A 9093-nucleotide genomic window follows, 5' to 3' on the forward strand; every position below is an offset into this window, starting at 1 on the left:
TTTATGAATTTAAAGCAGTGGTGGAGAAAGAGTCAGGCAAGAAGGTTAGATATCTACGGAGTGATAATGGTGGTGGGTATGTCTCCAACGAGTTTAAGAACTTTTGTGCAGCGGAATGGATTAAACGGGGGTTGACGACACCCCATAACCCTCAGTAGAATGGGGTTGTCGAGAGCAAGAACATAAGCATAGTAGGGGCAACAAGGGCAATGTTGCATGATCAGGGCCTACCACTACACTTGTGGGCTAAGGCAGACAACACATCGGTTTATGTTCAGAACCGTAGCCTGCATTAGATACTTGGGATGAAGACACCAGAGGAGGCTTATTCTGATAAGAGGCTAGATGTTGGTCACTTCAGGATTTTTGGGTCATCGGTATATTTCCATGTGACCAAAGATGCATGGAAGAAGCTTGAGCCGACAACAAAGTTGGGGATATTTGTGGGGTACACTGATACACCTCACAACTATTGGGTGTACTTTCCAACCAACAGGATGACAATGGTTTGCAAGAATGTCAGATTCGATGAGGAGAAGGCCATGCGAGTTTCCCTTGAGAGGGAGCTTCAACTACATGAAGTTGATGAGCTTTTAGCTCCTAAGGTTGAGGAGCCTCAGGTTGATGTGAATCAGCCACATGTAGAGGATCCGGGAGTGGAGACATCCACTCAAGCAGAGTCTTCCATAAATGAGAAAGCACACCAAAGAGGCAGATAGATTGTTGTTGGATGCTAGAGAGAATGTGGGAACACCCACATCACAGTGCAAACATAGGAGGTCACCTGATAGGTACACTGTATACATGGGTCTTATTAGTGGATGTGTTGTGATAGAGCCATCTTTATTTGAGGAGATAGTGCAACAGCCAGTTTGGGTTGATGCCATGGTGGAGGAGTATGACTCCATAGTTCGTAACAGTGTTTGGGATGTGGTCCCGAGACTGGAGGATAAGTTCGTGGTGAGCTCCCATTGGCTTTATAAGGTAAAGAAAGCTGCAGATGGTAGTGTGGAGAAGCATAAGGCTAGATTTGTGGCCCGTGGATTTTCACAGGTAGAGGGGATTGACTATGATGAGACCTTTGCTCTTGTTGCAAGGTACTCGTCGATCAGATCTATATTGGCACTATCAGTGTAGATGGGGTGGAAGATACATCAGATGGATGTAAAGACAACCTTCCTTAATGGCACGATTGAGGAAGAGGTGTACATAAAGCAGCCTGAAGGTTTTGAAACCTTTGACTGTGAGTCGCATGTGTGTCGACTCAAGAGAGCGTTGTATGGGTTGAAGCAAGCACCTCATGCTTGGTACACCAAGATATACAACTACTTCACGGGTTGGGCTTCACAAAGAGTGAAGCAGATGCGAACTTGTACCACATAGTGGTGGAAGGTAAATTGTTGATCATTGTACTTTGTGTTGATGATCTCATACTGACAGGTGATGATTAATTGATCAAATCTTGTAAGGAGGGCGTTGCAAGAGAGTTTGAGATGAAGGACTTAGGCCTCATGCATTACTTTATGGGCATGGAAGTATGGCAGGGTGATGGTGAGTTGTTTGTGTCTTAAGACAAGTATGCCAATGGGATACTCAGGAGGTTCCACATGGAGAGTTGCAAGTCTATGGACACTCCTCTAGCTAGTAACTGGAAGGAGGATGCTACTTCGAGAGAGCTAGTGGAAGTTAATGTTTACAGGTAGCTTGTGGGTTCACTCACGTACTTGGTGAACACATGACCAAATTTATGCTATGTAGTTAACCAGCTGAGTCAAGCGATGGTTAGGCCTACCAAGCGGTATTGGAAGGCCGCAAAGCATGTATTGAGATACCTTAAGGGAACTACTCAGTACGTATTATGGTACAGGTGGACAAAGGGAGTGAAGCTTCAAGGCTTCACGGATGCAGATTGGGCGGGGAGTCCATCCGACTAGAAAAGCACATCAGGAGGGATTTTCAGTATTGGATTAGCCATAGTTTCTTGGTATAGCAGGAAACAGAGATTAATTGCACCTAGTTCGGTAAAGGCAAAGTACATGGATGCAAGTCAGGCAGCATGTGAGGTCATCTAGATGAGGAAGACCTTGGTTGGTCTATTTGGTCAGTAGATGGATCCGACAGTGATTCACTGTGATAATCAGAGTTGTATAAAACTCTCTGAAAATCTAGTTTTTCATGATAGGTCTAAGCACATTGATATTTGATATCATCATCTTAGAGATTGTGTATTGAGGCGGATCATGTTGTTAGAGTATATTCCCATGGAAGAGCAAGATGTTGACATTTTGACAAAAGGCACTGTCAAGATGTAAATTCGAGTTTCATAGAGACAAGATCATGGTAGCAAATAATCTCTTTCTTGTTGAGAGAGAGCATTGAGAAATGGCAACAAGAAATTCCAATTTAATTTGTCCTTGAATTAAACTGTGAATTAAAATCGAATTTTATTCTCATAGCAACTTGTAAATAGTTAATTAAGCTTAATTAACTTAATTAGCTTAGGGATTTCGAGTTGGAAGTCTTTCTGTAGTCATGAATATATTATCCTAAATTTTAGGGGTCCAGGATGAGTTTACTTGAGTTGTAAATAGATTAACTCAGTTTATTGAGTTATGGTCAGTTAAATTAGTTCTAATTGTTTGTGGAACTAATAGAGGACTAACAGTGAGTTGGTGCACTGGAGCATCCACAAGTGTTACTCCAGTTAACTAATGATTCCCTCATGAGAAATTCATGTATGTCAGTTCAAAGAAAGACCCAGTTGAGACTAGAGTGCAGGGACAATGTACTATCAGTCGTATGATTTACTGAGTTGTAAATATCATAGATGCAATCAGAGAAGGACCTATGTTTGGATTGCCCAGTTTTGGAAGCATGAATTCCCTTTAAATACGGACTATTCATCCAATGAATTACGCAAGGAAATAGAGGCTTGGCAGGCAGTGGAAATTGGCTAAGTGTTGGCTAATAATGGCCTTGCGAAGTAGAGATTTGAGCATACTTGTGTGGAATTGTTCTAGTGAGAACAAGTTTTGTATCTTCACTCATATTTATGATTTAATGCAACACAGATAGGTAGGGTTTTGAGTAGTGGCTTCCCCCGGGAAAAATTATTGTGTTATGTGCCAATGATTTGTCTTCTTCTTGTTCATATTGTTTACATTGATCTATTCGCTTTCATTGGTTGAAAGTAGAAGTAGATTCTTGTCCTGTGCTTTGGTAAATTGCATGAGCTTGTGAATGTACAGGAAATTCTACAATGGCTTCATGTATCATTCTAATGGAAGAGTTTCTTCGTATTTCATTATGCTCATGAGATAGAGAACTCAACCATTATATCTGCAACTATATGACGGCATGACTTTATTCGTCAAATATATATATATATATATATATATATATATACACATACCTCTTCTTTATTTTGGTCATCTAAACTTCCTTCTGGCAACTTCTTTTTCCTAGCTTGAAGATGAAAATACTTCAACCAACTTGACCTGTTGCGCATCTTTGTCATCATACCATCATTCTTCTAAACTACGAAATTCCACTCAAGGTGTAATGTAGACTATTTGTGAGACACTTACCTCTTCTAAGTAGAGGTGAATCTTTTAACAAATATTCCAATGGAGGATCTTGATGATCCTTATTCTGCAAATGCTTCTTTCCTAATGATGAGGTGTGACAAATTGCTATTTTCTATTTTTTTAGATGACTTTTTCCAACCATATAATTTGCTTAATTTGGTTGCCCTTTTATGCTTCCAATGAATGATCTGTATTACAAACTTGAAGGTTTATGGAAAATTTGCAAGTAAATTTTTATGTTTTTTAGGCAATGGATCAATTTGCAAAAGTACATAAATTAATGGTTTTTAAACTCAGTTTGCAGCATAAAAATAGAGACAAATATACCATACACAACAACACAAGACAACAAAATGATAAAGGAGTTCACCCCTCTTGGGCTACATCTCCTGGTCCAACTTCCAATGTTGGGCCTCTTTCATTAAGTGCTCAAATATGTGATTTCATGGATTTACAATGCTCATAATGTAAAAATAATGTCTCCAATGGCTCCAGAATACCCAAAAACCCTAAGATGGGCTCTTGTTGGGCTCAATTTGGCCAAAAACAGAGAAAGTTATGCTCTAGAGAAGTTTTGCTGCTAACTGCTCTACAAACTGGACTCCCTTGCTAACTGTTCTAATAATTCTGCCTTTCCAAGAACAGTCGAGCGACATTTTCGCCCGGTGTCGATGAGATTCCCGTCGTTTCGGGTGCAAATTGTCAATCTGTTTAAATGTGCAATGACCCCTTTGGCGGAAAATCAAGGCCACATGGGACCATGCGCCAGGGGGTTGGGGCTAATCGCCTACCCCCTTTTGCATAGCTCCCGAATACCGAGCCACGATTCCACTGTCACAAAACCTGGGGCTGGAGCCTGAATCCCACCCCTGACTTACTCTGAGTGTTAATCTCTGACTCCGCCTTGGTTATGTGCCCGGTGTTATGACCTTATGCCAGGGCTAATCCCCGAGCCCTCAGCTCCTCCGCCTACAGTTCTGTGGGTGCGACGTGACGGGGGCCAGGGGCTTAGCCCCGACCCCATTCCCCAATGGATCAACATTGAAACTTCAAATAACAATTGAGGACTATAGTGGTTAAGTCCCACTGGCAGCGCGTTGGTAGAGTGCTGCGTTGATTGGAAAGAGGTCTCGTGTTCAAACCTCGTGGAGGCCAGTTCAACCTTTAACAAAATTTTAGTCAATCCTGGGGTGCCACGTGGCGCCATTTCATAGGTCCACATAAAATATACCACAACCAATCAAATTTCAACAATTCTCAACCAATCACGTATAACCACTTGGAAGCCTGCCATTGGCCCAAAGTACATAGTCAACCTACACAGTCAGCCTGTTGAGTCATCATACAGACTGCCCAGTTAGCAGTCTTGCACTTCAACTTGCAAAAATTTTCCCTCTTTAGGAAAACGATCAAAACGTGATATCTAGAGCATACAATATCGGTTTTGAGCGATTCAAGTTGCGTTGGATTCAGGACAGCAAGATCTACATTTTGGCACTAGTTTCGAGCACTTTTGAACACTTTCATTTTTTAGCACTTTACTAATCCCTTGGATCAATGAAGGTGCCATGAGCTACTTCCTTTCTATCATGTACTATGACTGCTTCAACCATATAAAATTATACTTTGATTATCCTTCCATGACTCTATGATGATGTCATCTCAATCTCTACTATAATGCATTATATCATACTTGTGATGCTTCCTACTTGCACTTGAAAAATAAGTTAAGTGTGTGAAAGACCTTCTAATAATGGTGGTCTATCACTTCTTCCTTCTTTGGTTCTTTTACTTCTTTGGTGACATGGGCTTCATTTCTTTCCTTTCTCTTTCTGTTGTCCTTTTTGAGTTTAGGACAATTCCTTTTGAAATGCACATATTCATTACATTCATAACATTGAATCTTAGATATGACAATTTTCTTTTGAAATATTTTTCAAGACTTCCCTTTCTTCCTTGCCATAGCTGCAAATTCTTGAGCGTGTTTACTTAATCCCACATCATTATTTGCCTTCAATCTAGTTTCTTGAATCTTGCATAATGACCATAGATCGCTAAATGGAGTGGCTTCATTTTTCCCATATATGCTTGATACAAAGTTCCCCCATTCATTTGGTAATGCATTTAGTACTAGGGTGGTCATCTCTAGATCAGACATTGTTTCTCCGAGTTCTTGTAGTTAGTCTTTAATTTGAGATACATTCATGAGATATGAAGCTACCCCTTCTTCCCATGAGACTTTCATTTTGTATAGTTTGGTTCTTAAAGATATGATTTCTCCTGCAATGCTTACAGAAAACAACTCCACCAATTTGTCATAGATCTCTTTAGATGTCTTCAATTTTGCTACATAAGGGATGAGAGAATCATTGATTGACTCTATGAGCATCCTTGAGCCTTATTTATCCTTTCATGTACTTTAATAGTGCTTGAGATTTCTCTTCTAGAGGTTTGATTAATGAGCCCTTGACATATTTGATAACTTCATTCTCCATAAGAATTAAATATATTTTCTTCTTCCATGTAAGGTAATTCGATGTCCCGGCAAGTTTATTGTTTTCCGTACAGAAAGAAGTCATTTGGTATGTAGGTTGAGACATATAATATAAAGTACTTACTTGTCAATTGAAGATACCTCCTTGATGGCATCTTCAACTAGATTATTCTTTGATGATGTTGTCCTCCTTCAAAGATGACAATGCTCCTTATTCAAGATAAGAGAAGATAAACTTCTTCAATGATGTTTGAGATGAGACCCTTTCTTCAATAAGAGGGAGATCTATGTCATTTTGATGACGAAGTGATCTTTGTGATTTCTTTGAAGATTGTAGAATGTGGAGACTTCCGAGAGTGCTTCAAGTGTGTAGAGTCCTTTCTTTGAGTGATGGTAGGGTCCTTGAGGTCTTCTTCTTCTTCCAAGAGTTCTTCCTTGATTAAGTTTTTGTGATGTGTTGACTAGTCCTCCTCGATGCTCTTCTAATGCTTGGCCCTTATGTATCCTTCTTTATTTGAGTGATCATCAAGTTGCCTCTTCTTTGTCTTGCCACATTAGCTTTGATACCATGTTGAGAAATCTAGGGCAATTAGATTAGAGTGATTTCTCTTACTATGATAATTGCTTGTGATGTTCTTTTACTTAACTTGATGTGCTTTTAGTTATCTTCTTCTTTTACTTGATTATTATTATGTTCTTATCATTAAACAACTACCAAACTATGAATATCAATGAAACAAGAGGACACAAAGTATAGGTTGCTAGTCAGAGCCAAAACCTCTCCTGTTGAGAGGAAAACCCACAAGAATTATTCTCTTCTTATAGAATCTTCAAATGACAAATTCCAAGACCTAAGACCCTTGTCAAAGACCCCTCCAAGACCAAGTCAAACTTAACCTTGATGTGCTTGCTTCTCAAAAAGTCAACCCAGGTCAAACTTGCTTCACAACAACTGTGACTTCTCCTTTGACCATAATTTCGGACTTGCAATTTCTGACTGTAATTATCGACCTTCCTGCAAAAACCCTGGCTGGCAAGTGTGGTCGGAATATGGTGGAATAGGTCTCTTTTCTCCTTCGCTTGGTGAGCTTCCCTTTCCTTAATGATTCAGCCTTCAATATTGATGTTTCTTGACACTATGTTCGACTCCTTGATGAAACTGCAATTTGGTCTTGCTACAACTCAGATATGCCCTAATTCCTTTCGCACGTGTGAGAGATTTAGCCCTAAAACAATGCTCCAAAATTTCGATTTAGTTTTCTTTTGTTTTTTTATCTTCTTCGTTGGCTATACTTGTCTTTCTTGAGTTGTATCAAACTTGATTTTATTGTCACTTCAAATGAGGTCGAGCTCTTATATATAGACTTCTTGTGGAGGTCAAGTAGTCCTTCATGAGGCTGACTTGTCTCTGCTTAGGCCAACTTATCTTATGCAGGCCGACTTGGTCTTGGAGGAGGACATTTGACTCTTTTGACTGTATATAAATTTAATTTACATGATACAAAGTCCCCCATGGGATATTTCATATATGACAATGACTCAATTGACTTTTTGACCTCATGACAAACCCTAGAAGCACAAACTGGGCGCTTGACCTATAAATAAATTGACCTTGAGCATGAAACCCATGCTAAAAAAATAATAATAATATTTTTTCTTTATTTTTATAATGTAAGAATCAAGAGTAAATTTCATATTTATGAACACTGAACCTAGTCACATACTTCAACAAAGTTTGTATATAAAATGTCTAATAAAGAAAAATTGATTTGTTAATCATCATTAGAGTAGTTTGTATGTTAATTTTCAACAAATTTAACAAAGTTTGTATATAAAATGTTTAATAAAAAAAATTGAACTGTCAAATGCTATTAGAGTGTGTATGTTAAGTGTTCCAAAAAAAAATTGAACATTGTTGTTTAGTGTATTATATGTAGTGTTTTGGTTGTAGGTGTGGATGTTATAGTAAATAACCGATAAATTTATAGAATGGTGAACTATTTTGCAAGAACTCAAATAAGTTGAATTCAATATTAAGCAACAGGGTAAAGAAGACAAGTATCCAAGGGTAAGAGAATATTTGCCAATTGTTTAACAAAATTGTTGATAGAAGGAAATTTGTAGATATTTGTAACATCGCTTTCGAGGAAAACAAACACCTTAGATATGATGAGGATGAGCTACATAGTCAATGTAAAGGCTAACAATCTGAAATGAGTCAATATATATTTACTTCTTTCTTAGTTTCATATTATGTCAAAAATTAGAATTACCATCTTTTTAGGATCGTCTAAAGAAAAATCCTAAATATGACAATTTTGGGTCTTGAACTTTTGGGGCTTTTTTAAGATCTTAAACAACATTTTTATATGGTTTGAAATAACAGTAAAATGGACTACTCAATTTTTTATGATGTATATCTCATCAAGAGCTTTCTAATGACGGTACCATACACTGAAAACAAAGTTTGTATGTTAAATCTATTCTCTTAACGAGTTGACCATCATTATGTCTATAAAAATATCATGTTGAGGCCAGATGAATTCCATGTTACTTGCATATGTCTAGCTAGCCACATATAGTTTCGAAGATTATTCCAAAGAATCCAAAACCCTAACCCTATTCTAAAAGTGGGGATCTAGAAGTATAAGGCTTGATATTATCAACACAAGACTGAGAAACATTCAAGGTGGGAGATAAAGCTTGGTTGTATCTGAGCAAAGAAATATTATAGGGTCTTGGTAAGGAGATAAAGGTTCTATTGTGTGGTTCTTTTCAAGTGTTGGACAAGGTGGGTGATAATGCCTACATGCTTAATCTATCCCCATGCCTGCACATTTACTTGGTAGTGAATGCGGAGAATAAAAGTCTATGAGCCTTTCATGTTAGACTAAGGAACTAATGAACAAGTCTTGCCTACCATAGAGGACTTAGCAACAAAAGCTTAGGTAAATTAGTAGAAGATAAATCTTACAAAAGAGTCCAAACTAACCAAACAAGGGTGGCATGAAC

Source organism: Pinus tabuliformis, chromosome 1_1 (assembly GCF_031772625.1).
Source record: "Pinus tabuliformis cultivar Carrire ecotype Pingquan chromosome 1_1, CPIR1, whole genome shotgun sequence".
Lineage (NCBI taxonomy): Eukaryota > Viridiplantae > Streptophyta > Pinopsida > Pinales > Pinaceae > Pinus > Pinus tabuliformis.